Consider the following 23,851-nt stretch of genomic DNA (forward strand, 5'->3'; position numbering starts at 1 on the left):
CAAGTTTCTGCTGGTGATAGAGCGGGAGAGATACCACCATGGTGGTCCCCAAACTGGATGATACTCATCAATTCTTTATTACGCAGCCCTGGAGGACTAGCTTTTGTGTATTATGGAAATGCATAAATGTCTCCTCCAAGTTAGCTGCTTTTTTTGCATTTCAGTGACTGAAGCTGTAAATGTTATTTGTGAAAGGAGTCAAATTCACATGTAGAAAAATACAAAGTCGCACAGTCTTAATATTTCTGCCATCTCTCTTCCCCCACTTAAGTACCATTCACATTTCTCTCAATTCTTTGTATATAAATAACACAGAAAACTGACAAACACAACATATTATTTCTATTGACTTTACCAAAATGTGACAAGTCAGAAATTCTTTGTAGTAATACTGCTGTAGTAAATCGTGGGAGGGTTCCTTTGTCAACTTCATTTGACAAGATATGTTTATTCAACAAGTGGTCGTTCAAAAGGTCCATTAGTCCCATCTCTTTTTATCGGTAACCCCTATGTTTATATTAAGCTTCTGCCCTTTCTGCATACTGGCTTGTAAGGCTCCCAGTACACAGGAGGCAGTTACTTCTTCTCTTGGTAGGCATGCATCATGGTAATCATAATAAACCATAATTAGATGTTGAAAACGCAAGTAACAAAAAGATTCCTGAACACGTGTGAAGTTATTAAAATATTTAATAATTCTTTTAAGCAACCAATGCAAAAATACAACCTCCACAAGGGGCCACTCCAGGTACCACGTGTTTCTACCATATTAATTAACCAAAACTGGCATGTGCTGGAAAAAAACACATCACTCCATTAACTAATGGTGAGCTTTCAAACAAGTTTCAAGCCATTAACAAGTCCCTAAATTAAGTTCCTTAATAGCAGGGAAAACTTTTTCCATGTAAATATTGTTTACAGCCCTCATAGTTTAATATTTTGCCCTATAAGTCTAACTACTAAAATGGCAAAAAAAAAAAAAAAAAAGATGCTTATGGATTTAATGGTTGTGATTACATACATAAAATCATATGATAAAAGAATTGGGGAAAAAAATCATATTCCAAACAAGCAGGAAAACCTTAAGAGCAAAAAGTATAAACAATGGATCACATGCCTAACGACTCTCTGGCATATTTACCATCTGCCACCCCTTCTCCACAGGTAAACGCTATTTCTAGAACTCTCAATGATGATTTCCAAAGCCTGCTTGCCATGAACTCCCATGATACAACCCAACATACAAAACGTTTTCATGGAGACAAAGCTGCTCTATTTCCCTAGACTATAAACTTATTAAAATGGTGAGAACACACAGTCCCAGGAAGTCAGGATTACTAAAATACACCAATGTAGTATGGGTCTGATTTAATAAAAAATGAAAATGAACCACACTGGGGAAGCCAAAAAGTCACTCATTGTATCTTCAACGTGTAACCAGGATATTCACTACAATTTGTTTTAAGTAAGTAGATGAAAACACCACCAGAGCTTTTTATTTTTCAATCTGATAAAGGAGTCTTTAGGGGAAAAAAAAAAATGATGATTACTAAATTATGGGAGGGGAGGAGGAGGTACCATTTATACTAAAAATAACCCACCAATTCACCACCATATTTTATTAACAAGCTTATTTAGATCAACACAAGGTGCTTGTTTGGAAAACAAGAAAGCCAGTAGTAAACTTCCCTAAATCAACTGTAAATCAAATAGGTACTAAAACTCTTCACCTTGGAGCCTAGCCTGCACAGTCCAAGGTTTTAAGTAAACTCCAGACACTGAGGAAATCTAGTTTTTAACTAGGTTCCAACCCTTGACATTTATCACCAAATTATTTTACAGAATGTTATTAGATAACCGAACAGGAGGATTTTTAAAAAGCCCTTACAACCCAAATTTTACATTAAACACACCATTATCACAACCTAAATTTAACCTCGGTTGCCACTGCAAAGTGATGCCTGTTTCAGCAAATTTGGAACTTCCAAAAATACCGAACATGTTAACACATGCATAGCTTCCCCTCGAGCTGCCATTTAAGATTAATATTTCACTTAAATAAAAGTATGCTTCTGCTCAAAAATGACATCGGTTGCAAAAAGGAAGTTACCCAGAAACCACCCTCACAACGTGGCCTTTACACTGTCAGAAAATGTGACTCTGTGCCACCCAAAACTTACCAGGAAGCTGGCAATAACTTTGCCAATTCTACACTTCTGAACCCAACTTCAAAGAGACTCTATCAAATACCTCCTTAGAACGATAAAAAGCACTAAGTTACAAATAAACATGTCCTGAAGTGCGGCCCCGCGCCCCTCCCCCGCCGGCGCCCCCGCCCGGTTCCCGCGGCCCCAACAGCCGCCCGCAGCCCCCAGCACGCCGGCCAGGGTTGCCGCGCCCGGGTCGGGGACGCGCCCAAGGAGGGGAGCAGGTTTCCATTGCCGCCAGAGGTTTAACAAAATAACATGCACCGAAAAGATCTCTCTCCTCTGCTAAAAATAGGCTATAAAGGAGTCGGCCTCATGATGGCTCCTTGATTCAATTTGCTGCAAATTCTTTCCTGAAAGCTTCTCCCCACATTGCAAATTCTTTCCTGAAAGCTTCTCCCCACATCCACACACAAAAAGGGGGTGTAAATGCACGAAGGGTGGAAGAGGGGGAGAAGGCCGAGGTGCACATTTTCGGGGACAACAACATAATAAGGGTAAGGATCCCCCAAGACCAGGAAAGGGTAGGGGCTGGGCAGGCACGTGAGCATTTCAAAGAAGCCTGAGAAGAAAAAGGGGGATGGGGCACCCTAAATGCCTACCCTTCTTTCCCCTCCCCCACCCCAACCCCAGCTCCCCAAAGGGCCAAGTTGAAAAATGCATGTTCCACTTGCGCCCATCCCCCCGCGGCCCAGCGCCCCCGGCCACCTCCGCCCGCGCCCCCCGCCCCGGCCCGCTGCCGCCCCCACCCCAGGGTCCGGCCCCCAGCGCTTACCTGGAAACGGTGGCCTCCGACGCCGCTCCCCCCTCCCGGGAATGGAGGCACAAGGAAATTCCCCTCCTCGCCGCCGCCGCCGCCGCCGCCTCCAACCACCCCCAAAATAACCCCTCCGGGGGGTGAGAGGCAATTATAACCCCGGCGAGCGGAGGGCGCGGGGGATGGGCGCAGGGCGGGCGGGGGCGGGGAGCGCCGCGCGGGTCCCCAGGTGGCGAGCGGAGGTGCTCCCGCCGCGGGGGGAGGGGCGGGGGCGCACGCGGCCGGCGGCGGGGGGAGGCGGCGCGCGGGGGAAGGGCGCGAGCGGGGAGAGGAATTGAGGCAGAAGGTAAAAGCTGTTACTAAGGGAAAGAGCCAAACGGTTCGGAGCAGCCAACGGCTCAGACACTCAACACTGGGGAGAGAGGAATGGGGACCAGCCAGGCACAAATGAGCTCGCGAGGCCCGCGGCAGCGGCGGCCGCGCAGCAAAACAAACCCGAGCGGCCTGCGCCGGGCGGGCGCGCGGGGGAGGGGCCGGCGGGGGAGGGGCGCCGCGGACGCGGGGAGGCGGCGGCGCGGCGGAGGGGCCTCCTCGGCCTCGCTCCTCTCGCTCCCTCCCGCCGCGGCGGCTCTGGGGGCTGGGCGTGTGCGGCGCAGTCTTTTAAAAATAAAGAAAGACCCGCGGGCGCTTGGAGGCGCCTCTGGGGCACTGGCCGCCCCGCCCCCACCGCCGGTGCTGCGGGCGGCTTGGGTGGGTGTTGGCCGCGCGGCCCGAGGCCCAGTGGGGGCGGGGAGTCTCGCGCCGCAGCCAGTGTGGCAACGCGGGTTAACTTTGCCGGGGAGGTCGCCCGCGTGATCGGGGGCGGCTAGTCCCCGCCGGCACCGGAGCTGCGCAGCTGAGCACGCACACGCGGTGGGCAAGTGCAGGGAACGAGGCGCAGGCATCATATGGACGTTTGTTTGTGAAAAGATGTGCACACACCTTTGTGTGCATAAATACATATGTTTGTCGGAAGCGTACCTGCAAAGGTGCTTTATCTGTAATAAGCAATTTTCAAAATGTAATCCAGAGCACCGGATCTGTAGAGAAAACACACGCACACAAGAAAAGCTTTTTGATACTAAACACAAAGCTGTAATTGAAGTGTTTATGCCCAAATGTACTGTGAATCAAACATATGGTGGTATTTATCGTCTGGTGGGTCTGTTTGAAAGGTTTGGTCGATCAGTTCTCATTTCACAAAAATAATGTAACTGATTTCTAAATACTTCTACAGCAGCATCGACAGTAGAAGTTTAGCCACTTTGTGTACTTTTTGCATGTGTGTAGCATATCAAGGCAGTTTATAAAGTATAACTTAGATGAGTGATGATATGACAATGTGATTGAGGAAGAGAGTGCAGCTGGTAGTTTTTAAAAAGGCACCTTGCAGTTTCTAAGACGAATGTGCTAATCTTTCTAATGCCTTCAGAAGGCAGGGTTCGGGGTCTTTTTAGACCTTTGTATTAGCCTAAAACATAAAATCACCTACCCTTTTAAGGTACGACTTGAAAGAAATCTGTTTGTTATTTTCAGTTATTACTGTCTTCAAAGTAAAATAACGTTTTTTGCAGCCTTTAAGGTGGGGGGTTGTGTTTTCATAGTTCTATCACAATATTTGAAAATAATGTAGTTGTTATTTTAAAGCAATAGTCTATCAACATCAAAGACCTAAATTTTCACACACACTCTCCCCCCTCCCCACCCCCAAAAAAAGAAGTTCCTTGGAAGTAACTTTTATGCATCCGGACTCACAGTGGCCTAATAAGCTCGATGATTAGACAGGTGCTTTTTTAGTCAAGGTCAAAGGCTCTTTCCTCTGATTAGCCCTCCCTTGGAGGAGAGGAGGAGCAGCCAGAGACTCTCCTGACGATAGTCAGGGGTTAGAAGCAGGAAAACCATCAGAGGAAAGGGAGTGGGATTGGAAACTCCCTCCCAAACACCATAAAAAGAGTTCAAAGAATTTAGGTGGATTGTCCTTAGAGCTATTTTTCCTATATGAAAGAGGGAATGTTAGATTAAATAATGTCACCTGATGGGAATTTAGATAACTGCAGGTTTCCAAAACACTGTGTTGAGTGTACAAGGAAACAGAGCAAGGAAAGAAAGCAAGTTTTGCATTTTGGTAACTTTTTAAAGCCAAGGCTATTTACTGCAGAACTAGCACCTTTGCACGACTCTTTCAGAAGCTATGAGAATATAGTAGGTTCCTATTTTAATTTTTTTAAAGAGTTGATTAATGACATGTAGGTTACTAAATATAATCCTCTCTTCAGTAAGTAAACTATCTCAGTACAATTAAGGTTCATTATCTGAGCCACCCAATGGAACATATCTATTGGCTTAGGTTGTTTTTTAAAGTTTCACATTATGCCACCATGCATCCATCTTCTCCAGGCATCAGCTGCTATAAGATTATACCAGTAAATGTGGACTTCCAACTACACGATTCTTAATAGGGCCATCTTCAAACCTGGGGAACCCCATTATTCTCCCTCAAAATGATCTCTATCTCTCTCTCTACAAGGTTGGGCCCACTTTCCTTCAGGTTCATAGGTTCGAGGACTTTTAGCCTGAAGTTCTTATATCCTACACCAAACTTCTTCCTTTCCAAACTGAAGTTGTTATCACAATGGTAATAATAATCTATGTGTTCGAATGCGGTTTTTAATGAAAATGTATTTTGATCACTTTGATTTCTATATTCTGGAACCTATCTGAAATGACAGTGTGGCTCCAACATGAAGTCCCAGATAAATGAGCCACTATGTAAAGGTGGCATGTATCGCCACCCCACCCTTCAATCATCCTCACATATCTAGTATGCGAGATGAGAGGCCTCACCAAAATTCAAACAATAATTACAAGAGTGAAGTACAGACAAAGAAGTAACTATTGTTACTAATTTTCAGTGCTTTGTCCTAATCAAAAATCTTTGAATATAAGTGTTAATATGTTTCTAGAAAGGAGAAATTACTCTGTTACTAAGAAATTCTCAAGCAAAGAGGCACATTATTAAGAAAGTTCTTTTAAACTTTCTAGCTAATTACTCAACAAAGAGAAACCTCTTACCAGTAACTGTTACCAGAAGTTACATATGTATTATAAAATGACTAAACAAATCTTGACTTGTTTTATTTCAGTAATATTACACCCAGGGGTGTGGTATGGCAAGATAGCCTACACCTTTGCAATTTTCATCACTCAGGAAATACAACATTTTAAAGTTAAGGTGTCTTAATCCCAAGTCCACAGGACCTCATTCCTATGTATATTTTTAAAGCTACCGTGATGATTTAAGTTGTTTGCATTAGCTGATCTATGTGATTAAGGTGTTCAAAACAAACTTAATAGCATGAAAAAGATATTTGATACCAAAAATATTATCCCGGTACTGTAACTATATATATTTTTACTCACCCAGAAACTCGGTGGCTTTAAGTCTGCAGCATTTACCTCCAAGCGTCTTGCTGATACCCTGTGATACGTCTCTGTTTCACTTTGACTCAGCTTGTACAATTCTTTGTCTGTGGTTCTTTCAGCGATCTGCTTTTGCCATCCGGGCTGGTGCACATTTTGGCCACACATCTCAAGATCTCAGCATACAGGCTCCTTTTCTCCACCTGTACTTAGCATGCAACTTGTGACCTTTCCCCATCAGTGTGAACCTTGTCACAGTTTTCCATGACTCTGTGACCTGATTTCATTACAACCATGAACTTTACTTGGGAGTCTTCATTTAAATTACAAAAGAAACACACAACCATCTTACAAGTATTTATGCTTTTCAGATAATGGAAATAGCAGATTGTATCCTGCCTTCGTGATTCAATCAGAACAGAAAACCGGCCCCACACACAACATATTGCTGTACAAATCACTCTTATACTGACCAGCCATTTGCTTTCTCAGAGCAGCACTCAAGGCCTTGCGTTATGTTGATGGGTTTGCCATTAATTCATTCAACATTTACTAAGTACTTAGTATGCCAGGCACTGTTCAAGAAGCCGTTTACAGTAAATGAAACAGAGCTTCCACTTTCATGAAATTTATATTCTAGTCCCAGTTCAGGTAGGGGTTGGGAGGGCAATCAGACTTTCAAAATATGCATGTCTGTATTAGACTATAACAAAAGCAATATGAAAACGGCTTAAACAAGATAAAAGTTTATTCTCTTATGTGGTCATTCAAATGTAAGCATTCCAGAGCTGATAAGGTATTAAGGACCCAGATTTCTCTAGTGTCTCAACACCCATCTTTTATCAGGTGGTCTAAGAAGGCTTTTCTAGCTCCTGGCATTGCATTCAGATTCCAGCCACTGGGCTAAAAAGAAGAAATTGAGGGCTCTGTCTTCTCTTTCAGGACTTGTCCAGGCATTTGCTCTCATAACTCCCACTCATATTCCATTAGCCAGAACTTGGGCACAAGAGCACACCTAGCTGCTAGCTAGTCAGGTAAATGACAGATACCAAGCTTACATAAAATAAGGTGGGGCAGGGGAGTTGAGAATGTATGTTATTTTAGATACGGTTAAGGTAACATGAGAGCAGAAAACTAAGTGAAATGAATGGGTGAGTGTGCGAATACCAGAAGGGGCACTCCTAGTGCAGGAAATATCAAGCACAAAGGAACGTAGGTAAAAGCAAGTATGCTGTATTCTAGGAATAAAAATGACGCCAGTCATTTGGCATGAAGTAAGCAAAGGAGAGGCAAGAGAGCTAGGGGACAAATGTGAAAAGCCTCTTTCTTCTCTTGAGATGGAAAGCCTTTGGAAAGTTTTGAAAGCAGAGGAGTGACTTGATATGACTTCTGTTTTAAAATGACTACAACGCAAAGGATTGAATGCAATAGTGCATTAACGCAAGGGAGATGATGATTAGTCAGGGGATAGTGCAGAAATCCCAAGGAAAGGATGGTAGTATGGGTGATGCTGGCAGAAGCTGGCCAGAAGAAGCTAAACTCTATGCATTTTAAACAATCATTCCAAGATTTTATACCCAACAAGTGGAAGAATGGACTTGTCATTTATGGATATGAGAAAGGCTAGGAGAGGAGAAAGTTTGAGAGTACAAAATCCAGAGAGTTTTATTTTAGAATTTGATATACCTATTAGACGTCCCATGAAGATATCTAATGAGCAGCTAGATATATAAATCTGGTGTTCAGAAGAGGTTTGGAGCTGGAGATATAATTTTGAGATTTTCAGTAATGATATTTGAAATCATAGGTCTAGACACAATTGACTGGAGAGTGTGTAAATTGACTAGGAAATAAAATATTTTCTTTTATTACCAGTGTTCCTCTGCTCTTGATGTTGTCAGAAGCCTAAAGCATATTTTATCATAGGTGAACATAAGGTGGCATGCTGTCTGTGTAAAAACACTAATGAAAATCATACACAATATTAATTGCTACCATTTATTGAGCATGTAACTAAGCACTTTTATGTTTGTTGTCTCTAATTTTTTCAACGATCTGAAGAGATAAAGAGGTAAATAATTTTATCTTGGTTTGACACATGAGGAAACTAAAATAATGAAACCAAATAGCTTGTCTAACGTCACACTGCACATGGCAAAATGAGGATTGAACTCAAGGCTGTCTGCAGTATCTGCTTTTCCACAAAGTGAAACTAAGCAGGTCAAGGCAAGAAAGTGCAAGTGTTTGCTGAAAAATCCTTCACTGAATGAGGGGAACAGAGAAATGCAAAGTGGAAAAAATGAGAAACTGCTTGAGGGGAGGAACCACATCTTAATTAGATTTATATGAGCCACATATGCTACATTAGAATCTCAAAAAATGTTCATTGAATGCAAATGCAGTAATAATCAATCAGTTGGATTCACTGTTGAACTTTTTGATACTATTAGTATATCTACTGATTATACAAGGAAGACCTTTGTCCCATTCCCTTTCTTGAACCACTACCTCATCATAGGGCAGTTGGGGTATGTTCTTGAAGACATGTTTTGTGGGTAAAGAAGACAGTATGTATTCAATTTCATTCATTACGAATTTGGAAACCTAGTTTTTTTTTTTAAGCTTCAATTTTCAAGTTCCAAATCTAACTCTCCCTCTTAAGGGAATGTTTACAATCTGATTAAATTCCCTCGAATTATTAAACTGCATTTATACATTTAATATATTCAATCTTTTAAAAATAGTTCAGTTACTCAACAAAAGAATCAAGTAGTTAAATAATGTTCATAAATGTGATAAGCTAATTATAAAATATGATGAATCTTAAGTTCTCTTGAACATTACAAAATGTTTACAGATTTAATAAAATTATCATACCTTTTCAACTGAAAACATAAATCTGAATCAATTACAGCTCTCATTTAGATATTTTAAATTGGCATCACAAGGATAACCTGTTAGATTTTCAAAAATATCAAATTATCTTGAGAATACTAAACATTACAAATGTTTACAATACCAAATACAAATATGCACAAATTATTTCTAAATGTAAAATTAAAGTAATAGTATTAAGAATTTATCTTTTTACTTAACTTTATGCTTTCTTAAGGCTAAAAGAAACTTATGCTTTAAATAAACAATTCTACTGGCCCAGGCAAGTTGGGATGCCTTTCCAGTGAGTTGATGGCTTATTGCCCCCGAGAGGTTCTGGCTGGAGATAGAGATATCACGGTTGTATTTCTCACAGCTGATGAGATATGATGAACCATCCTTAATACCAGCCAATGGGAACCCCAAGTTCCTGCCTTCACATGGGTGGTGTTGGCATAGTTAATGTCCACAAATTCTGGCTGCACCTATGGCTTCCAGATTATTTGAATTTGCACCCCTATTGCTGTATTGCTGACAGACATAGTTAGATTTAATCAGCTTATATTCTACTCCATTTTACTCTGAATTGTTTTCATTTTTTTCTTCTCCGATAGGGTTATAATTTTTATAGAAATTAACTGCATATTCTTGTGTCTGTAGCTGGCCCTACAATTTGACCAACACACACACACACACACACACACACACACACACACACACACACCCTATTACACCCAAGCACCGCTTAATGGTGGGATTCATTCTGAGAAATGCATCCGTCAGGCAATTTTGTCATTGTACAAACACCATACACTTACACAAACCTAAGTGGTATAGCTACTGCACACCTAGGTGATATGATATTACTCCTAGACTACAAGCCTGTACAGCATGTTACTATACTGAATACTATAGGCAGCGGTAACACAATGGTATTTGTGTATCTAAACATATCTAGACATAGAAAGTATACGATAAAAATACAGTATGAAAGATTTTTAAAGTGGTACAACTTTATAGAGCATTTACCATGAATGGAGCTTATAGGACTGGAAGTTGGTCTGGGTGGGTCAGCAAATGAGTGGTGAGTAAATGCGAAGGCCTAGGACATTACTTTATAGACTTTATAAACTGTACACTTAGGCCACACTAAATTCGTAAAACACTAGATTAAATTAAGCACAAGAGAAAATGATGCAACCAAGAGTACACAGTAAACACGAGATGTACAAGGCTGCTGGCATACTGCTTTACAGCAAGCATTTTTAAAAAATAACTACGAAGAGTTCACTTCAAATAATGATAAAAACGATAGTATACAAAATGCATAAACCGGTAACAGTCACTTATGATTATTATCAAGTAATATGTGCTGTACATATTGTATGGGCTATACTGTCATGTAACTGGCAGCACAGTAGGTTGTTGACACCGGCACCACCACAAACGCATGAGTAACGCACTGCGCTGCGACTTTCACGACAGCTATGACATCAGGAGGTGTTAGGGATTTTTCAGCACAATTTGAATCTTATGGGACCACCATTTCCTATGTGGTTTCTCGTTGACAGGAATGGCCTCATGAGGTGCATAACTGTATAGCCCCTGGAAAGTAAGCTGATTTCACTTTATGAGAATACCCTAAATGTTTTTGGGTAGGTAACGGCATTTTCTTTCTTTCTTTCGGGAGGGCGGGAGGTAGGGAGGGAGGGAGGGAGGGAAGGGAGGTGAGGGAGGGCGAGGGGAGGGAGGGAGGGAGGGCGGGAGGGAGGGAGGGAGGGGGAGGGAGGAGGGTTAGTGGATGGGAGGGAGGGGAGGGAGGGAGGGGAGAGGGCTGGCTAGAGAGAGCGGGGGGCGGTATAGGGAGAGAGTAGAGAAATACCGAGACTATATCGATGAATCACGGACGGTCCGTATCTGAAGTACTGCCGTCGTGCGTTCCGGTATACTGAAGTTCTTCCTTCCTTCCTTCCTTCCTTCCTTCCTTCCTTCCTTCCTTCTTTTCTCTCTCTTTTTCTTTCTTTCTCTTTCTCTCTTTTCTTTCTTTCTTTTTCTTTCTTTTACAACTACTATCATGTCCTATGTCAAGATTTCTCAAACTGTGTTCTACTTGTCATGTGCACGTAGTCTGTGCTTCTGGGATTAAAAATTTCTAATATTAAAGAAGTTTGGGAAATCTCGCATGTTAAATCCACCTTCTAGACATTTGCAATGTTTATTAGCATATTAAAGAATAAGAAACCTTGCAGTATGAAAGTCTTATAAACCCATGTACCCTTTTTAAAAAAACTTTCAAAAATTTCACAAAGCTCTTTGGTAAATTGTGTTTGTATTTGGTAAAATGTCCCCCCCCCCCTTTTTTTAATGGAGATTAAAAGTTAGATATCTGACCAATGGGGTCCTCAAATTTCCCTTTCCCTAAACTTATCTCACCTAGCCACACACACTGCTCAGCGCAGCCCTTCCCTGCAGGGGAAACTTCTCACCCAGGAACAAAGGGCATTTGTATCCTGAGGCAAGTCCCTCCAAAAAAAAAAAAAGAGGGGAAGTCGTTTATCACCTTGTGTTCACTCACTTCCTTCCCACAATCTTCTAAGTCACTTGTCTTTTGAGGTTAAGGGGCCCTACAGAGACTGCAGCAATAACCTGAATAAGTGAAGGCCTGGGCTAAGACCAGCGCATGACAGACACAGTTTAACCTCAGAACATCAAATGGTAGTAAAAGCTATCACTTTATTGAGTATTTACTATGTGTTAGGCCTTGCTCAAAACAGTTTTATGCAGATTAACTAATTTAATCCTCACCACAGCCGGATGAGGGAAGAACTATTATTATCCCCTGTCCACAGATGAGGAAACCAAATCACAGGCTGATTAAGTGACTTGCCTGAGGTTCCCTAGCTTGCAAATGTCAAACTAGGTTTTCATCTAGGTGGATGAGTTCTTGCCCTTAACCACAACTCCATATAGAAACAAAGATCCAGGCCTGTGTGTGTGTGTGTGTAGGAAGGGGTTTTGGGGGGTGGGCTGTTGAAGGGCTAGCAGTCGGAGAGCATTGGCACCTGGGTCACAAGCTGAGCCCAGAGAACTGGGAAGACACTTTCCTTCGGACCACGGGTGTCGTGATCCAAGGGAGTCCCAAAGAGCAGACCTCTCCACTGCTCTTGGAGAGGATACACTAGACCTTGGGTCTCCAGAAGCTCCTGGCAGGAGGAATCTTTGCCCTGACATACCCACCGTACCCACCGGCTGAGGAGGGGCAGCTCCATTCCACAGCCCTTAGTGGAAGCCAGGGGGAGGGAGGGTTGGGGGGAAAAGGAGAAATTAACCACTGCCCTCCCTTTAGGTGGGAAAAGGCAGCCAGGTCAAGGAGTTTGCCTTTGGGAAGGAGGATTAGCTATAATTGTTGAGTAAATAAACCTGGAGCTGAGAGCTGGGCCCAGACTTCTTGATACTGAGAAGTCAAAGAGGAATTTAAGGAGTGGAGGTGAGAAAGGGAGATGGGAGCATTCTGAAGCTGGGTGGGCAAACTTGTATTGTAAAGGTTAGATAGTAACTGTTTTAGTTACTTAGGCTCTGCAGGCCATAGCTGTCTTCATTGTTATTATTTCCTCCAATCCTTTAAAAATTAGTAAGCCATTTGAAGCCCCAGGCTGTGTTGAATTTGGTTTGTGGGTTACAGTTTGCCAACTTCTGCTCTAAAGAAATCATTTGCTAACCTTACCATTTTACCTGAATCTCACTCTGCCCTCCTCACCAGTTATTTGGCTGTTTAACTTGAAATGGCATTAAGTTCTGATTCTGGTGATGCTTTGTGAATCTGAGGTATGTTCTGTGGAGCTACTGCAGGACTAACTCTGTTTGGCAACCCGAAGGTTTTCTCTGGGGATTTTTATGCCATGCACAGCTGCACATATGAGCAACTCTGCAAGAATTATGTTCCATGCCACATTCCATTTGGGAACTGATGCCCAAGACAATATTGCAGAGCAGTGAAACTCAGTATTACTTTATTTCAGGGAAAAAGGAGTAGCAACATTTCCCTCTCATTACCTAAAGATGGAATGTTGAAGTGTCTTTGGGTAGAGCCTACCCTACCCTCAGCGAGAAGAAATTTTACCTGTTAGTAAACTTGTCTCTCTGTTATAATATCTCCTTTAGAGAAACATTTATGCAGTAAGGAAGCTCAGCTGTAAAAACAAGCAAACTTTATATATTTTGTTATTAGAGAGACAGCTAATTGTCCTACCAACTGCCCTAAACTATCTATCTCATAATTAGACATAAAAGAGTTTTCTTTTCCCTCCTTTGACTTGAACTGCTAATCGTTATAATGACTAAAGCTATTCTTAAATATACAAAGGCATAGTTTGAAGGAGCAGGGGTGAGGGATAAACTCATAAACACTTTTTTTCTTAACCTAAGAATTGAAAGGAAGCTGTGGCTTCCAAATAATTATTAGAACTTTCCAATACATTTAACATGAATTAATATGTCAGGGAGACAACTTATAATAGAATTCAGGGGAAGGTTATTGGTATAGGACAAAGGACAGATAAGTTTTCAATAGGAACATGAAGTTTGGGAAGGAAAAATAACAGAGGGAGGGGTCGGGACAAATGCCAAGTTGGGAAGCTTTGGTCCTCCATGGCTTAGAGGTCTGAAAGGGGCCACTGGTTGGGGCAGAAAGGTCTTGGAGACACTTTCCTTTATTCCACAAACCTTGCCTCGTTTGTGTTTACAGGCCACTCTAGGAAGCCCCTGCTGAACTCATTGCATTGCCCTTTAAGCAGCCCATTGAGATTGCCCTGATAAGGGCTTCTTTGTTGACCCAAGGCATGCCAGCAAGACTATGTATTAACTGAGAAAACAGTAATAAGAGAATTGCCCCACAATACATTTGAGGAACGCATTGTGTGGAGGTGTAAAATTATAAACAATTACCTACTTGGAGTAGTCTAGGTAAATTAATATTTGGATGCTCTAAATAGATTTTATCCTAAAACTATCTTTAAATCCTATGAATTGATTAAATACTATATATATATTCAGAATTAGAGCAAGCAGCAATATTCTTTCCCACGTTCCTCCAAATATTCACACTTCTAATGTTCAAACTTCTCTGAAGCCCCTGTGTGTGTGCCCCTCTGCTCTCTGTTGCAGCCACATTGAGCTTCTGCTAGTTTTTCACATGTGCCTGCTCCCTCCCACTGGAGTAGCCCCTGCCTGGACACCCTTCTCTCCTCATGCCAACATCCACACCCACCCCATCCCCAGCTAACCCTGCACTTTCACTCCTCTTAGGTCTCAGTTCAGGCATCACTTCCTTGAGAAGACTTTCCTGACCCCTGGACAAGACCAAATCTCCCTATTACTCATATATATATATATATATATATATTTTATAACAGCACTCTGTTCCTTCACAGTGCTTATTATGGTGGCCCTTTTGTTAGTTTTTGTCTGATTGTTTAATTTACAGTCTACCTCATCTACTAGACCATGGGCTTCTTGATGGCAAAGATTATATTTGTTTTATTTATTAATGTGCAAGACATAGAATAAGCATTCAAGGTGAGCCATCATTATTATATACATCTGGAACAGATTAATTTTTCATTTGGAGTCTTTTAGAATGCTATCTACAAGTTTACTTTACAAAATTGACCAAAAATAAAGTTAGCCAATATATAAAAGCAATGCCAAAGTACTCAATCTGGTAAATTAATAGAAACATGAGAAACAAAGCTGTTTGATAAGCAAGGTATATTGTTCTGAATTGGTCAGTTTGTTCATGGGGTAGTGTGTGTTGGGGAAAGAGAATAGTTTTATAGCACAGCAAACAGATATTATGGAATTTTAAAATAAAATAATGTTTAAAGAGCTTTTGAGCTGTGGATAGAGCATTGGGGTAGATTTCCCTACCCCAGTTTCTCACCCCAGCCAGCTTAGTGGGGCACAAATTCCACCATTAAGTGTAGCATGGCAGAATTGTTGAGAAGTGCTTAAAATACAACCTGAATATGGAAAAAAGTGTTCCTTTTTCTCTAATCTTTTTAAAATGATATCAGAATATTAGTAATAAGTAAGATAAATTCCCATGCCCTAGCAATTTCTTAAGCCTAAATCAGCATGTAGCAAAATATTGTTCCCTAAAGTGCATAATCTTAACTTTATATATAATCTTCCTGATTTATAGAGGAAATATTTGATCTAGTAGAGTGTTATAGAAATTTCAGTATTATCATGGCAGATCAAGCTTGCATTTGGTAAACACCTTAAATGAGTTGCCTCAGCTAGATTTAATGTGAAATGAGTACATAATAACGTATAAGCATAAACATACAAAATGCCCACTGTAACCAAAAAGTTAAATAAATAGCATTTTATTATTTCTCATAACTATATGCCAAAGAAATTGGAAAATGCCAAGAAAACAAGAATAGTATTTAGGGCTCTAGTGAACTTTGGTTTTGAATTCAAGTTTTGACCTGAAAGTTCCTCAAAACTTGTTTTTAAAGACAATGCTGCTATCTGGAACAGCCACCCCAATAAACACACATACACACAAAAGAGTGAGGGAAGAAGAGAAGAGTTTAGGGAGCAGATTAGGGATTCTTATATGTGGAGATTATTTTCTTTAACTGTGGTCCTGTGATGCAGTATTCATAAAATAAATCATTTACAATTTGAGCAAAATAACATTAGGTTCCTGCAGAGCTATAGAAACTGACTTGTGAGAACTAATAAGAAATAGGGAATGGAACAAGTGTATGGAGCCTTTGTTCTATTCCAAAGAGTTGACAGTCCTTAGAAGGCTTACAAACCACTATTTATGACTCATTCCCTTCCACCCACACTTTCTTTTCAAGCTCTTAATGCCACTTAGGGCTTCTTGTGTTATCCTAGGTTTTTAATTCCACTGCTTCCTACTGTTGTCCTGTTGACTTCTGTTTGTGGAGCCCCCAAGAAAGACTGGCTAAGGCATGGCGGACCACGGTGTTTTTCATCCAAACTGACCTAGATTCTTCCAAGTGACTAATTACTTTGTCGTCAGTGAAGTACCAATTCTCTCTAAGGGCTTTGTGTGCCCCCTGGTCACAGCTACCTAAGAGAAAGCTTCTAGATTGGTGCTGGCCTTGTTCTCTCTCCCCAAACAATCAGGAAACAACAGAATTCGTGAAACTTCTCTTGGCTGTTCTCTATCTGAATACTTCCTCATATCTCTCCAGTGACACTGACTTCATCCAGTTGTATTCCGGTAGGGAGGCCAAGCCATCAACCTGCCTTCCTTCTGCCTAGGTCCTCTGATCACAGCACTCCTGTTGCCCTTCCACCAGCCTAGGATGTGGGCACAGGGTAGATGGAAGCCCTGACCTATACCTCAACCATTAAGCTAAAACTTACTTCTCAACCGAATTTTGCCAACCCATTTTTCTGGAGGCACAGCACTGTTCATCCCTTTCAGTGCAGACATCCCAGCAGACCTGTACTTCCTCACTTCAGTCTTTATTCTCCCTCCCTGTCCTCCCACTTCCTCTCCGAGGCTTTTACCGAATTTGTAGTTCCTCTGGGGATCAGCTTTTATTTTTCAGCCCTGATATGTATGCCTTGGCTGAGTCTGCTTTGGACTGAGAGGTTTCCAGGTTCCTACTAACCTTTCGTTCATTCACCTCCTGTCACTCTAGCACTGCATCTTCCATAAGCCCTTCTACGTGTATGTGTGTGTGTGTGTGAGTGCGCACGCATATGTACACTCTGCACACTGTACATACTGCAAAGGAAGTGTTCACATCACTTTGTGGCATGGTGGTTAGGGTATGCACGTTCCTTTTCTATTAACAGGAAAAAACACTGATGTTCATGGAATAGTAATGGGAAATAGTAATGGCAGTTTTATCCTCATACACAGCTACAGGGACAGATGTAGCCAATGGCAGATTTGCCTTTCCTATTTCCACAACTTCCTGACTCTACCCATCCCAAATCCCTTCAACACTAGGCGGTTTTACTACTAAGTATGAATATTACCACTTCCTCTAAGCAGGAAAGGAACATAGTCTCTGCCATTTTTCTTCCTTAAAAGACTACCTTCCCCACCCACCCAGGTTCCACACCCGCCCCCATGATGGTTCCTAGTCATTCCAAGGACTGGCTGCCCTGCATTTACAATACAACATTCTTAAACACCATCTTCTTGGGAAGAATCTTCCCACAGACACTAAGCCTTATTAGACACTAAAATGAATTATGGAAGAAGTTTTAGACTCTCACTCCCTGGAGGTCTGTAAAAGCAGGATGGATTCTCCTCTGTCTAGGTTGATTATGTGGGATACTGCTAGTGGGCCAGGGGATAGGCCAGCTCACCATCAACAAATAATACTTATTAAACTACTGGGTATTCATGATATTGGGTTAGATTCCATATATGTATTAAAAGATACTTTAAGAGACACAGCCTTTACTCTCAAAGAAGTTTTTAATTGAGGAAATAAAAAGCTCATATGAGGTACAAATATTATAAGGAATATCAGCAGAGCTTAAGTTCTCAAAGATTTCAGGTTTCTCATTTTCTTCTTTAATTTTTTAGTTTTGGTTTGGGACTAGGCAGAACAAGATTTGCGGTGAGCGAATTTCCAGTTTTCCAGGAGCTTATGAATGACGCGAAACGTGAGCGGATATCAGAAGGATTAAGTGGGGCAGAAAGCACAAAGTGGCTTCAGTTTTATCATGCAGAAAGCGAGAGGCTGCTAAGTTTGACCTCAAAAGTTCCTTCACTTTCTAACACTCTGAGATTCTAGGTCAAGGAGTAATTAGGGTCAAGAGCAGGGGGCGGGGGCCGGAGGAGAGACTATAAGGAGGTGAGACAAGAGCAAATTATTGAATATTTTTTCCTATCAGAACCATAACAGAGTATGAGCCAGGGGTCTATTTGAGGCCAGATTTTTCAGCAGACAAGGTTTTATTTCTTGAGCTCCATTAGAACCATACAAACGCCCTCTGACTGAGATGCACACATTTATGTGTAAGAGGAGCTCCATCCCACTCCCTCTAGCAAATCACCAACAATGTGGCCTTGTACTCTGCAGCCTCAGATCTTACTGTTCAGAGTGTACAGCACCCAGGAGTGCTAAGGTGAGATTACATTTATACATTCATTCCTATGCCCCATAAGAAAATCTTTTTCTGGGTTACCTCCGTTGTCCTCACTCATGAATGAGACTCAGCCAGCACACTAAGGTCCCTTGTGCCTCTTGGAGCGAACCAGTTAAAACTAGATACATTCCTCCACTGGGAATGAGCCAGGACACAGGGCACGGCCAGAGGGAGCAGGCTAGGGAGCATGCCACTTGAGCCGGCCCTATTAACAACACCATAGCCTTATGGGTAATGAGAGGATAATGAAATATCCTCTATATGTATGTCTTTGCGCAAAGCAAATAACTGATTAATTGTGCTTCATTATTTTTTTCTAATTTCTCTGCATATAGAGAGATGTGAATTAATCAGATTCCATCATTATTTACTTCTAAACATAATCTTTTATGTCACTAAAAGAAAAGCGTGGACCACTTTCCCCTGAACTTTCAGGAAAGCTGGTATTGTGTACATTAAAATTGTAATGTAAACTTTGTATTCAGTTTATTGGGTATTTTCCAGTTCCAGGAATATAGAGGTAATAGGGTGTGGCTAGTTATGTGGCTCTCTCAATTCAGTGAAGTTCTTTGGCTGAAACTACTTCTTGTTGCTGGTATTTTAACCAAAGTCAATGAACCTCTGAAGACCTAATTCCTATACTACTCACCTCTGGTGACCTCACTAGTTTTATTATTTTTAACTAAAACATAGAAATTGAATTTACATAGGTAAATAAGTGTGTAGTATAAATTTAATTTTCCAATAACTCAGCCAGGGATTAACTGCTATAGAGAAGAAAGTGAGTGTTTACTTGTTTCATTCAAATTGAAATTATATATATATATAAATAACTTATTTATATATAATTTTAACATATATGTATATATATGCCAAATATATAAACAAATATATATATACATATGTACATATATATATGTATATATATAAATTGATTGATATATAATGGGCCAAGTCTTGAATTTTATTTATTCAATGATTTACTCTATTATATAATTCACTAAATCTTTAAAGCAAACCTCTTATGTTATAATTTTATCTACTTAACAAAGGCTTCTAAACACATTGCACTACTAAGTTATTTTCAATATTGAAGAGTTAATCAATTTTTTAAAATATATATCTTAGAATTATACATTTCTTAGAATGCTAAGATCAATGCTAAGATAAAGTTTTTTTGTGCATTGTCATTAAGCAGTTGAATTTTAAGTGCTGATATACAGAAATTCCTGACAGTAGAGGAGAATGATTTTAAACATAGAAGAATAGTGGTAAGTTTTTCATTCAAGGAATGAATTCTACCAGAGGTTTAGCGGATATTCCAATTTCAAAGATGGAACTAATTTTATTCCTTTGTAGTCAGTTGTTAAAAGCTGCTAGTTTTAGGTGCCAAATCCATGTAAACAAGCTATTGGTTTTCTTGAATATCCATGGGAGAAGGTGGAAGAGAGCAAAGCTTCCTTTTGCCTCACTAGGCCCCTGGGATTAAGTTGATCCAATAAATGCAAGAGGAGTGGGGCTGGAGCTTGTTTCCTTATGAGCTGTGAGGCTTTGAGCAATTTATTTAACCAGTCTAAACATTTAGTCTCTCTGTTTGTTCATCGAGAATAATATCTACCTTGCGTAGGATTTGTAAATATTTTAAATATCATATGTAAATTATTAATCATATTGTTTTTCACAGTAGATGTTCAATAAATGGCGGCTGTGCATTTGAGTACTCGTCTCATTTTCCTCCCTACACAGACTATACATTCTTTGAGAGTAAGAATTACGGCTCCTGGTAAAAATTGTCTCATGTTGCTGGTCATCAATAAGTATTAGTTGAGTTGGGAATTTCATTTTTGAAAGGCTTTCAGAATAATCTTTCCTTTACAATTTTAGACCTTTGCATCTGAACTGTGTTCCCCCTTTATCTTCCTAAAGTCTCATTTCCCGGGGTCTAGAAGCATCTTTGGCTATCACACAATCCAACGTGATTTGGGCACTTTCCCTTCAAACTCCACATTGATTCCACAACTAGTTTTTCTCTCTCTTTCTCTCTCATTTATATTAGAATTAAATGCAAAATAGCAGTTGGTCTAGATATTTTCTTTACCCTATGAGAGATGAAATTGTCAGAAAACAAGTTATTTATTTATCAGATGCTTTACCTTTAGACCTCCAACAGATGCCATGGTAGCTAAAGCCTTTACTACTATATACCTTGCTTGTGCCAATTTTTCAATTTATTGAGGGCATGTTTTCTCCCAAGTTTTATTTCAGATGCTGTTCCACCTATTATACAACATATATCTTGTTAAGGCAAATTCATTTTGTCTTATCCCGGGCAAATGTCCTATTATTAGGACAGCATAGGCATAAAGTATCAACTTTCTTTGTTCTAGTCCCTTTCTAGATCTCTCAGATTCTGGGGTTCGATAGCCTTGCACTCTTGCCTTCATGCATGCATGTGTATTTCTAAAGATGAGGGGTCTTATTTTACCTCAGTTTTGGGCTTATCCCACTTTTTCTTTGATTCAGTTCTGAATATTTTTAGTTGCTAATAACAGAACACCAACTTTTAAAATAACTTTTGAAAATAAAAGTCTTCCACTTATCCTCCCCATCCTCTCCCCTTCTCCTTCTTCTCCACCACCTCCCCCACCATCACCTTCTCCACTCCTCCTCCTCCTCTTCCTTCTCTTCCTCCTCCTCCTGCTTCCCTTTCTCCTTCTTCACAACAAGGAATCCAGATTTGCAATATTAGGATCATTGTATTTCTTGGCTTACCCTTGTACTAGTCTCCTTCAGTCTTAAAATGGCTGTGTGTTTAGTGAGGCATCATATCTGGATTCCAGCCAGAAAAATGTAAAAGAAAGCATAATGTGGTACCAGTCACATCTTTCTTTTAGAACAAGGAAACAAAAGTATTCCAGAAGTCACCAGGAAACCTAAATTTATGTTTAATTAACCAATACGTGTCACACGGACATGCCTAACAGCAAGGGTACTTGGGAAAGTGAATATTTAGTTTTTTCAGACTCTATAGTGAAAATGGCCAGAAAGTTGGAATGACTCTTGGTGAGCCAACCAACAGCATCTACCACAGCTTTCCAGTATAAACTGACATAACAGCTTTGCCAGAATTATCCTTGACCTAGGCCTTTGTTATTTATGGTTATTCTTAAAGCTAATGACAACAAGAAAGTGTTGTAGATAGTAAGACCTGATACTCACTGCCATGGGCTTTGCCAAGCTATGTTTTCCAAACTTACCAGATTGAAGAATCACTTAGGGATATCTCTAATTAGCCTTGTTCTGGTTATAATTATTCAGATTCTTAGAATTATCATGAACAGTTATATTAACATTTTTTTACCTTCAGATGCTGCTCTACCTATTCCCTTTCTATGTCCTCATGTTAAGTATTTCTCTCATAATGTTCTTCTCAAAGTGTTCTACTCTAGATAAATTCCTTCTACTCCCTTCTCCTGTCCCCATGGCTTCATTACAAAGGCCTTTTCATCTCTTGCAAATCTGTCTCAATCCTGCCTTGACCCCACCCCTCCCTTTAGTGCCTAACTACAGATTTTCCAATATAAGTTATTATGTCTTTTTCTCCCAAGTTTTACTTCATTACTTCAGTTATATCAATTAGAGTCTTATAAAAATAAGTAGCATCTTGCTATCGAAGTCATATGATTTCTATAAAAGAAAAATTCTCAAGCTCTTATGTTAATGTATAACCACATCTATTCTATACGACGCTTTTCAGAAGAGGGGAGTATTGTATACATGAACAGTACACAAAGACGTGAGATAGACAATAAGAGGCATTGAACAGGATGAAGTTGCTGTGAGCTGAAGGGGTTAGGCAAGGCCCTGACTAGAAAGAAAATTTGTTCTGAATCTTGAAAAGTAGGCTGGGTTTGGAAAGGCAATAAAAAAATTCTATGCAGGTAGAGAATTCTATGCAGGTTGGCATTGCGCTATTTTATTTTCTCTGCACTTTCCTTCTAACTTACTCTGTATTTTACCTCTTGTTTGCCTCTTCCTACTTGGATGTATGCTCCATGATATGGAGATTTTTGTTGTTATTCTTGTTGTTTTAACTTTGAAATTCTCAGCAGGCCCTGGCACTGAGTAGCTACTTAACAAATATTTGTTGACTGAAGAATATGTGTGTGAATGAATGAGTGAATGGTATAGTCAGCCTGACAGAAACAGTGTTCCAGTGGGGTGTGAGTAGAAAATGCAGTTACCTATAACAATGCTGGGTTTGAGATGAGAGTCTGGAGTTATTTAGGCAATGAGAAAGAGAGGGAGCATGACAGAATTCCCTGGCTCATCTCTCCTCATATTTCCATATTTAGCCTAAATACTCCAAAGAAGTTGGAAAAGAAGACAAAAATGCAGAAGCAAACCTGGATCCTTTCTCAGAAAAGGATGATTTGCTGGTGGGCTGGTTGGAGGCTGTGGTGTTGCTGTGGGCAGGCTCCCCACGACTGGCTGAGTGCTCCTCTGGGAGATGGCTCAGAGGCCCTGATTGGGCAGGTGGCATGCTGTTGCTGCTTGACACTGGAATATTCTTAGGGACGAGGTTCTCTTTCTGGACCTAGGAACTATATGTTTCACATGTGCCCTTTTTTGGTCTCCCTTCTCACCACTTTTATCCTAATCCATAGCCTCCATCACCTCACTTATGGATTCCTAAGATTGTCTCTTAAGAGGCTTCCCTACTTCTTCGAATCTCCACCTTGTTCCTTTCTTTCCACTCCCATGCCACTCAAAATCTTTCCATCACATCCGGAAGAGCTCCATCCCAAATGACTGCTTTAATGATGTAAGGTAACTGGTTAAGGACCATAATCGATCTCTAGTAAACATCCATTTAACCCATTCTATCTTTAAGTCTAGCTTTCTCTCCCTTTCCTTCCCCCTCTCCAACTCTCTCTGACCAGTAATCAGGCTTCTCTACACATATTCAATCTTCGATTCTAGTCAAACAGAGCTACTCATATTAATTTGGTAATGCACGAATGGGCCAGATATTGTCTCTACATACCTGGCCCATTTTACACTCATATCTCCCGTTTTGCAGGGGCTAGAAACCTAGGAACAACATTTCTCATATTTTGTTACTAGCGGAATTTCAGATAAAATTTGAACTCTGCCTATTAGTTGTATTGGTGAGAGATTTGGAAGGCCCAAAAAAGAAGGCGGCCATCCCTGACTCTTTCTTCTGTTGATAGAGATGAGCAGATTTTGTCATTTCACCTTCTCGGGGTCAAGACTGTGAAGTTAGCAGGGTTTCCAGTAACCTCCAGTTTCTAGGAGGAAGAATCTCTTTTATGCTTTGTGTAAGGATATGCTCGTACCATCCTGCCCACCAGAGAAGATAGGGAACAAATAATAA

At 40.6% G+C, this 23,851-nt stretch overlaps 1 protein-coding gene and 1 long non-coding RNA gene across 8 annotated transcripts in view; both read right to left on the reverse strand.

Moving 5' to 3' along the window:
* The window catches only part of TBL1XR1 (TBL1X receptor 1), a 141,242-nt gene extending 137,239 nt beyond the window's left edge, over positions 1 to 4,003 (reverse strand). For 2 of the 7 annotated variants that reach the window (XM_016157793.2, XM_036219638.1), the window contains exon 1: positions 2,983 to 3,420. The gene's annotated coding sequence lies outside the window, so the exon portion shown is untranslated. Of the gene's footprint in view, positions 1 to 2,180; positions 2,290 to 2,982; positions 3,421 to 3,984 lie in introns of those variants that run through there. The other 5 variants (XM_036219639.1, XM_036219637.1, XM_016157534.2 and 2 more) reach the window with 4 other exon arrangements.
* Positions 4,004 to 4,050: 47 nt separating this feature from the next.
* On the reverse strand, positions 4,051 to 7,438 carry LOC118601711. The gene is made up of 3 exons (XR_004950551.1): positions 7,429 to 7,438; positions 7,151 to 7,152; positions 4,051 to 5,592 (listed from the first exon to the last, which is right to left on the reverse strand). It is a non-coding gene; the product is annotated as an uncharacterized LOC118601711 (long non-coding RNA).
* Positions 7,439 to 23,851: the final 16,413 nt, after the last annotated feature.

The sequence above is a fragment of the Rousettus aegyptiacus genome, unplaced genomic scaffold (genome assembly GCF_014176215.1).
Source record: "Rousettus aegyptiacus isolate mRouAeg1 unplaced genomic scaffold, mRouAeg1.p scaffold_m13_p_4, whole genome shotgun sequence".
Classification (NCBI taxonomy): Eukaryota; Metazoa; Chordata; class Mammalia; order Chiroptera; family Pteropodidae; genus Rousettus; species Rousettus aegyptiacus.